The 8253-nt window shown below is 31.8% G+C and overlaps 1 protein-coding gene across 1 annotated transcript in view; it reads left to right on the top strand.

Moving 5' to 3' along the window:
- Window positions 1–1157: 1157 nt before the first annotated feature.
- Window positions 1158–8253, top strand: part of LOC106102852 (uridine 5'-monophosphate synthase-like) — a 9899-nt gene continuing 2803 nt past the window's right edge. The window contains exon 1 of the mRNA XM_013282446.1: window positions 1158–1293. The gene's annotated coding sequence lies outside the window, so the exon portion shown is untranslated. The remainder of the gene's footprint in view (window positions 1294–8253) is intronic.

The following is an 8253-nucleotide window of genomic DNA, read 5'->3' as shown; positions in this document are numbered from 1 at the left end:
CTCCGACGTTCAGAATTCCTTCGATCACTTAACGGTGGCCGCAAGTTTGCCCCCTTATAACTAAAATTCTTATTTTTGATACAACCGTTCTAACTTACCTGTTAGGCGGTTTTTTATATCTTGGTAAACTAGTTAGCTGTTGCTCGCGATTGCGACTTTGCCCGCGTGAAATTAAATCAAAATGTAGGCTATGGCCTGTGTTACTATTACTACCTAATTACCTTTCCAATTTCCTATGGTGAAAGAAAGAATTTTTAAAATCGGCCCAGTAGTTTTTGCGTGAATTAAATACATACAAAAAAATTAAATCTTTCCTATTTTCTTTATAATATTAGCATAGAAAGAAAGAAACAAACTTTAGATACGGTTGCCAGAAATATCTACGCGGAACAACGTTGTTACGCAAAATACAAATTTTAGGGTTGGTATTGTGCATTGCGCAACTGTTCTTGGGCCAGTAACTTATTTAAAAAGAAAAGACCCATACACACTTGTCTATTAGAAGATCTAAAAGTTATATTAAAAGTAAAAAAACTTCGAGAACTATACGTATGTACGACCGCATATCCATTTTGACATAATTTTAGGCATACACGAAGCATTGTTTTCAATCGCCACTGAAACGCTGCTGGTCGTATACGACTATAAACAGTCCGTGTATATCTGCCCTTAGTTAAGGCGATAGTAAAAGATCATCGGTCAATCCATTGGATTAGAAATAATCTATTAATAAAATCAATTCCTACAGCATTTTAAGTTCTCACGTATATTATCTCATAACCGGTCAATAGTGTTGCCATTGTTAAAAAAATACCCAAAATTATTAAATACGAAAAAAGAATCTACATATCTACAATTCGTAAGTATATGACTTTGTTATTATAGAAGGAAAATTAGCAAATTCAATACTAAATCAAAGAAACTATGCTTACAACTTTTTAATAAACACTTAGTCATTTGTACAAGAGAGGCTTAAGAAATATGCATAAGTATTAAGAACACAAATAATAATAATTAATAACATAATTTTATCTGTTTATATATGTTTTATCAATTTTAATAGTTTAATGAATACTCCCGTAATGTGTGCAGAATTTTATAATCTGGCAACTCTACAACTGACCACTTTGAGACTCCGGGCGCTAATTTCCAATGTCTTGTTTACTTTGCTCCTGTGTTGACGCATTTTTAAATGATCTTATACGTAATAGGAACTTTTAGTGTGTAGTTTTGTTAATAATTTTTATTGTGTCAACCCTAAAGTTGCAAGGTCTATGATCAGTGTACGAGAAAGTGAGTTTATTTATTATTTTATTATCACAATAACTTGGTAACAACGCAATTATTTTATAGCAACTTTTATGTTTATATTTTTACGTGTGAGAGTATCTTATTTGCTAACCTTGGATTTTACGGGCATTATCTTCCTAAATATTAACAGATTTTAATAAATTACACTAATAATTTAAGGTAATGTGAATAGGAACACAATAGTGTAAATATTACTAATATTATAAATGTGAAAGTTTAGATGGATGGATGTTAGAGTTTGTAGCCTAAACGGCTTAACGGATCTCGATAAAATTTGGCATAGATGTAGAGGATAGTCTGGAAGAACACATAATTGCTTTTGCTTTTTTAATTTCGCTGGCGGAAGCTAGCAATTGTATAAAAACATGTAACACAATAAATGTAATTGGGAAACTCTTTCTTTTAGTAATAAGAGTTATGAAATGGTAGATTATTAATATCATTTTATGTTAATAGTTAATAGTAATGGCTGGTAATAAAACTGGTCCGAATGGCACGTAGAAATCGGCAACACGATAATGCATCGAAATTTAATATATAGATTTACATTATATATATGAAGATTCTAGTAAAACATTTTTCTTTTATTATAAACTAGCTTTCGCCCGCGACTCTGTCCGTGTGGAATTAAAAAAAAATGAGTACTCGATGTTCTTCCAGAATATTCTTTACTTATATGCCAAATGTAATTGATAACCGTTCAGCAGTTTATGCTACAAACTCTAACAAACATCCATCTAAACTTTCGCATTTATAATATTACTATGTTTTATTTGTTTCATAATAATTCTTTGCTAAATAATAATAAACGTCACGATAGATTTGGTTTCTTACTTTTCGCGCGTTGCAGCAACCATAGACGATGCGAAATGTCACAAACTTCAAAAGTGTATTTTTTAAAAAAAAATATCTACTAGTCTATGGTCTATGGATGAATGACAGTTGAAATTGGAATTAAAGTTTTTAAGTCCTCATAAAACTTTTACTAACTTTTTAAAGTCTTAATTTTACTTAATAACATTACCATAATTAAATTAGGTATAGAGTTTTTTTATTGCATTTAATTGATAAAACATTATATATAGAATAATATACTAAAGTTGTAGAACATTCCAGAATGAATTCGTTGTTCTCAGAGAACGAGTTTGACATGCCTTTATGTCCACTTTCATCATAATAAATGTGCTGTAAAAACTACAAGGTATTCCATTAGAACTATATATTTATTTAGTTGGCATAGTAAAAGTAAGAATTAAAAAAAAAATCTAAAGTAAGTGTGTTCTTCCTGACTATTCTCTAAATCTATGCCTTTAAAGAGATCCGTTCAGCAGTTTAGGCTACAAATCTAACATCCATCTAAACTTCCGCATTTATATTAGTAAGTCATCATCTCATCTGCCCTGCCTTATCCTACTCCCGTATGGTCAGCGCACCGGGTTTTCGTCCTCCAAATAACTCTATCATCCGTCATCTCAGTCACTCCCTTGATCATGTCACCTTTCACGCAATCCATCTCTTTCTATGTCTACCTCTACCGGTGTACCACATTAATAACTAACGTCCGTTTTATTACATGCGATTCATCCCTTCTCATAACATGTCCATACCACGCAAACCTTTTACTCCTTATTTTACACTGGGGCTACTCTCAAACTTCCTCTAATATACTTATTTCGTATCTTATCCAATCATTACCACACATCCATCTTAACATTCGCATTTCCGCCACATGTCTCCTTTCATCCCTTTTACTGCCTTTACTTTATTTATATTAGTAAGTAAGAGTACATAATATCAAAGTAACGAACTCTTCCATTAACAAAGGTTAAAGAACTAACAAAATGAAATGAAGGTTCATTGTTCATACTGTTAAGAACAAAATTAGTATCGTGCTGTAGAATTGGCGCAACCCTAGATTATCGGCATAAACGTCACGTCCCTAGCTGACAGCTGTCAATGTCACTAGAAGTATGGATAATTTGGCGCGATCCCTGAGTCCTGGCAAGAAGTGTTGCTCTGAGTTTAAAGCGACAGTATCAATTAAATAAGTTGTAAAAATACCCTAACAAGAACATAAAATTCTTTATTATGTCACTTTCTAATGCGCAAAGATATTTTAACGCAAAATGGCGAGTGCTTTTAAATCCCTGATCAGAAACATAAAAATATTAGTGACATGGATAAGGCAATTTAAACTTTACTGTTATAACTTTAGAGTCGACTTTAAAATAGTCTGTATCAGGATCATATATGCAACATAATAAGAATATTAAAAAACTACGGAGATTTGGTGAGGTTATTTCCCTTAGTTGTCATAATGCAAATGGTATTTGGATTATGACAACTGTAGATTATACATCTATTAAAGGGAAAGGAAGAAAGAGAAAACTATACTTGTCTCTGTCTAGCATAGACGCTTATATGTAAAAACGAGCTGTTGCCCGCGACTTCGTCCGCGTGGTATTAGTAAATATACAAACTATATAAATTACAAAAAGTAACGTTTTCCTCGGGGATGAAGCTTATCCCATGTGTACTCCAGACTTTGTTTAATATCTGTGCCAAATTTCAATAAGATATGTTGAACCGTTGCAGAATGATCGAGTAAACATTAAAAAACTAAATTAATGAATCCCACGGGAACCGTAACTATTCCCGGGATAAAAAATAGCCTATGTGTTCTTCCAGACTATGCTCTAAACCTTTGCCAAATTTCATAGAGATCCGTTCAGCCGTTTAAGCTACAAACGCTAACAAACATCCATCTCTCCATCCATCCATCCATCCATCCATCCATCTAAACTTTCGCATTTATAATATTAGTAAGATATATTTAAAAAAACCTTTCATCTCATAACCTTGTTCAATTTTAATTCGATAATTATAATAAGGCACGTTTTTAAAAGCCCTTGTAAATGTTTTAACTCAATGTCGTATTATCTCATATTATTTTATTTAACTGGTTTTGATTTTTAACGTTTCTTGCCGAGTTGCCATGTTAAATATACAATTACATAATGTACAAAGAAACCTAAGTTTTTAAGCCAGATAATAAAAATTCCTGGTTTACATTTGGTCAATACAGTAGTAGCATGGTAGGGACATGTTATGCGACGAGACGATGGGGACATAAACCGGAAAGTCGATGGCTACAAAGGAAGAGTAAGACCGAAGAAAGTATGGATAGATTGTGTGAAAGAGGATATGCTTAAGAAAGGAGTGTATTCAGATATGACGGCTGATATAGATGTATGGAAGAGCAGCACATACTGTGCCCTCCGTGAGGGATAAGGGCAAGTGGATGATGAGTTAGACAGTAGCGTTACCAGGCGTATAGGCTCACTGGCGCCAGTATCTGTAGATTTTACATACTTTTAATATAATTGGAATTTCTTAATATGTAGACATTATGCACAAATAGCATTTGTTTTTTTCTATTAATATTCCGTAATAATCAAAAAATAATAAATTACAAATGTCCGTAAAATCAAACATATTTTGTTCACTTAACAATATGTAATAATTGCCGCACTCTAAAATATCTATTAAAATCTATAAGTAATTTAAGAATCACGAAAATGTTTTTTTTCTGTATTACTATACAAATTCTGGAAAATAGAAAAAATCGCGACTGTTAATTTTTTATCTATACTTCTATACTATTATAATAAAGCGTAAATACACACTTCTTTGTTGGCTAAGTACTCAGCAATTACACCATATTTTTGAATAATTCTTTCTTTATTAAAAAGTCCTACACTTACGTCAGGCTTTAGGATATATATTTTCACGCCATTAAAGTTAGGGGGTAAATATTTTGATAAAAACCCTAATGTGGGAAAAACACCATACGATTCGAGCTGCCAACATCTAGAAACAAGATTGCCATAGTAAGGTCATTGGTATTTTGACATTTGCAATTGAGAATTTGATAAATGTAAACAATAAAATAAAATTTTCATAATTTTATGCGGATAAGTCGCATGGGAACAGCTAATATTGAATATTATGTCATCATGTTATCACGTGATCAGTCACTCGTAATGTCTATGGTATAGTATTTATGCATTATTATCACACTAACATTATTAATGCAAAAATTTAGATGGATGTTTGTTAGAGTTTGTAGTCAAAACGGCTGAACGGATTTCGATTAAATTTGGTATACATGTAGAGGATAGTCTGAAAGAACACATAGGCTATTCACTTTTGTTTGTCTTTATTTTACGCGGAAGGAGTCGCGGGCGAAAGCTAGTATTTAAATATATTATTTAAATGTTTATTTAAAGCTGTAATATTAATTCCATGGTAATAACCTTGATAAGGCCCTAAGGTTTAATTAAGTAATTTAAACATTTAGATCAGTATCGCCTTTAGAAAAAGAATAATTCTACATCAGTAGAAATAATACGGTATAGGAATTTTCTGTCTTCCAAAGTTATACAATAGATTATTTTGTTGCTTTTATTGCATTATGTTTGAAAGTATTTATTCTTCTTTTATGCTTTCGTTGTGTTTAATACTAGCTGTTCTCGTGCGGTTTCGTCCGCATGAAATTATGAAAATTTTATTTTATTGTTTACATTTGTCAAATTATCAATTACAAATGTCAAAATGACATGACATGATGACAACCTTGCTTCCTTGATGTTGGCAGCAACTTATGGTCTCTTTCCCACATTAGGGTTTTTATCCAAAATAGTTTAATGGCGTGAAATTATATTGCCTAAAGCGTGACGTAAGTGTTGGGGTATTTATTAAAAAAAGAATTATTTAAAAATTACAGCATGTAATTGCTGACATCTTAGGCAACAAAGAAGTATGTGTTTACGCTTTATTATAATAGTAAGTATAGATAGATGTACTCTTTCCTACATCTTTATTAGTCATATTTGAATTTATTCCTTTAAGTGCCTTATCTTACATTTTTATTATGATTCATTATAATTTATTATTCAAGGTATTTCATAATATTGCATAACATTGAACAACTATATTACCGTTATTAACTAAACGTGTCCAATACATTGGTATTTTCATTCCGTTGGTTTGTCTTATTTGCTACAGACTTACAACTTGATAATAAATTGGTTTGTTATCTGTCAGCAACTGTTTAATTATGTCTAAAGTTATGTAAAGTTTTAGATTAGAAAACAAAGTTTAAGTAGCCCAACAGGTTCTAATCCGGTGGATATTGCTAGGAATAAAATTAGTACTGTGCTATAGAATTGGCGCAACTCTAGATTATCGGCATAAACGGCACGTCCCTAGCTGACAGCTGTCAATGTTTCAAGAAGTATGGATAGATTGGATAACTTGAGTCTTGACGAGAAGTATTGCTGCGAGTTAAAAGCGACAGTATCATTTAAATAAGTTGTCTAATAGTATAAACACACAAATTAAGTGAATAAGATCGTATGGGATGTGACGTGTTCGAAACTTACTCTCCTTACAAAATCTACCTCAAATTTACATAGTAATAGCTGTTATAATCAAATACCGTGATACTTGCTATTTTTAAACAATAAATATAGTTACGAGCAAAATAATTTAAACACTCTATTAGAGAACTCGCCAGGAATGCGCGCGAATCAATCCTTCTAATGACATTGACAGCTGTCAGTTAGAGATGTGACGTTTATGCCAATAATCTAATGTTGCGACAATTCTACAGCGCGGTACTAACTTAACACTATTTAGATACTGGTTTGGCCGAAACGTGCCAGTAAGTAGAATTCTACTGTGCCGACTGAATGTATTCCCGTCCTAAAACAAACTATAGTTTGATAACACACTAGCGCCGTTCTGTCAATGTCTAAAAGATTTGCAAGATACAATTTTATCCAACTCACAAAAAGATAATGTTTCCCACGTATGTATGTTTTGTATGTTTGTTTTCATGTATGTGGGTTTTAAGTATGTAAATTCCATTGTCAGTCTACAGCCTAAGAGCAGGTGCACACCTTTGACTAAACCATCGCACTAGTGTGCGATTGTCGATTGTTTTGTAGCCAATTCAACTGTTTAGCACTAAAAATCGAGAAGTGTGCACTTCTATATAATCTTATAGGAATTTAAGCGAGACTAAACAGTTGTGCGATAGTTTAGTCACGCTCTAAACGGTTGAACCTATTTTAACAAGTGAGGTGTTAGATTCGTCTTCCTCGGAGTGTCATAGAGTATATTACCTACAACGGACGCGGGAATTAAAAAAAATACACATAACTTAGTTCGAATCTAACTCGCAGTATTTTTTTAATTTGTAGGACTTTTTCGATGTTTTCATGTATATTTAACTTAAGGTTATATTATGTACTGCTGCGATGTTTACTTTCTTGAAGCAGTCCTTGGATGAGGTTTCATCATTTTCTAAATATGTATTTAATTGTTTATAGTCACGAAACTATTGATTTTATATTTGTAACAGTTATCAAGAATAAAATGGCAGTGACCTATTCTTGTAACAATCTGATAATTATATTTGCAATTTAAATGACTATTTAAAAAGATTCAGTAAAAGAAATATCTCAGAGCGTCTTAGAAATAAATTAATATTCAACGAAAGATATCTATTGTTTTTTTTTTATTGAAACATCTTTATCTCAATAAATCCGATTTTAAAACTCGATTTGATTAAAAGAGTATAACCTAGCAGGCATTTTACCACCTTTTAAGTAGTTTTTTTTAAATTAAAATGTGTTATTTTTTAAATTGTTTCGTATTATTTTGAGGTTATATTTATTGGCGCATTGGACGGAATGCGCGCGCAAGTTGTGAATTATGACAAAAACAAAACCGACTTCCAAACAAAATACACTAAAAACAAAACAAAATGCACCAAAAACAAAATATTCTCAGAAAAACAGTACACTAAAAAGTAACGAAATAATTCCTTGAAAATAGTAAACCTACCTTATTGTAACTGTTATGTCTATATTGTAC

Source organism: Papilio polytes, unplaced genomic scaffold (assembly GCF_000836215.1).
Source record: "Papilio polytes unplaced genomic scaffold, Ppol_1.0 DF823901.1, whole genome shotgun sequence".
NCBI lineage: Eukaryota > Metazoa > Arthropoda > Insecta > Lepidoptera > Papilionidae > Papilio > Papilio polytes.
The sequence above is the reverse complement of the archived record's forward strand: the minus strand, read 5'-3'. Positions and strand labels throughout refer to the sequence as shown.